This window comes from Octodon degus, unplaced genomic scaffold (genome assembly GCF_000260255.1).
Source record: "Octodon degus isolate 3935 unplaced genomic scaffold, OctDeg1.0 scaffold00268, whole genome shotgun sequence".
Lineage (NCBI taxonomy): Eukaryota > Metazoa > Chordata > Mammalia > Rodentia > Octodontidae > Octodon > Octodon degus.
In genome coordinates, this window is record NW_004524844.1 from 639,169 (window position 1) to 640,400 (window position 1,232).

The 1,232-nt window shown below is 54.4% G+C and overlaps 1 protein-coding gene across 1 annotated transcript in view; it reads right to left on the reverse strand.

The window, feature by feature from the left end:
• The window catches only part of Myh14 (myosin heavy chain 14), a gene marked incomplete at its 5' end in the record, with an annotated part of 62,480 nt that overhangs the window by 12,412 nt on the left and 48,836 nt on the right, over positions 1 to 1,232 (reverse strand). The window lies entirely within an intron of this gene.

The following is a 1,232-nucleotide window of genomic DNA, read 5'->3' on the forward strand; positions in this document are numbered from 1 at the left end:
CCCCCCCCGAGGTCCTTGGTAGCCATCATTTAATGTTTGCTTTTGTGTCTTTCGTATGAGTTCGACAGAGTGCGGGCCACATCTACAGACTGCCATAGCTGGAGCGGCCCTCATGAAGATCTGTCAGCAGTGGCGGCAATTTCCAGCCCTGGAAGAGGCCCACCTGCCAGTTAACTTTGTTCACTTGGAGGGATCCCACCGCCCCCTCTCTCCTGCAAAAACCCCTGAAATCACGGCAGATGCTTGTGTGGTTTTCCCAAAGGACAGACCTCAAGTTGCATGTCAGGGAAGTGAGGTCCTCCCGAAGCCTGGCTAAAAGCCCGACTGGATCAATTCAAGCGCGTGGTGAGATAAAGCCGCATCCTCCCTGCCCCGTGAGCACACCACCGGTAATGGAGGAACAGCTGTCTGCTCAGAATCACCAGTGAGCAGGCCTGTGTCCTCGGGCCTGTCCTCTCCACAAACATACTGAGAGGATGAATGAGGGAAAGGAGAGGAGGTGGCAGTGGCGGCCTTGACCCTTCACAAGGCTGGGGCGGGGCGAGGGAGGGGTCTGCCACACCCTACAGGCTGTGGAAAGAGGCAGCTTCAGACAGTAGACATGTTTGTTTGTTGTTTGCTTGTTTTGAGATAGGGCCTTGGACTCACAGCAACCCTCCTGCCTCAGCCTCCTGAGGGCTGGGACCACAGGCGTGCGCCACCTCACCTAGCAGGACAATAGAACTTGATGCACAGGTCTTTCACAGAATATGTTTAGGATGATTCTGAGTGAGACACACACATGCTCAGTAATGTTGAATGAATGAATGAATGAATGAATGAATGAATGAAAGACAGCACTGGCCTCATGCTCCTCCTCCTGCTGCTCTACCTCCACCTCCCCTTCTGCGAGGGAAGACGCAAGCCTGGTGGGGTGGACAGGGCGGGCCATGTTTCGGATGCATGTGTGCATGTGTGTGTAGGCATGACCATATATCTGCATACATGTCTGGGGTGGTTCCCAGGCCGTGTTGTGACAAATTCTCTCCACATTCTCTCTTCCTCTGAGTGTTCACACACGTGTGGTGGGTCTTCGTTCCTTCATGCTCTGTGCACACGTATGAACATGTGTTTGATGGAGAGGCTCCTCACAGCCATGGGTGTGGCAGTGGGTGTGTGCGTTCTGCGAGAGGCTCTCACTTGCGGCCTGTGACCCCGAATGCCACTGGTGTGTGTGTGTGTGTGTGTGTGTG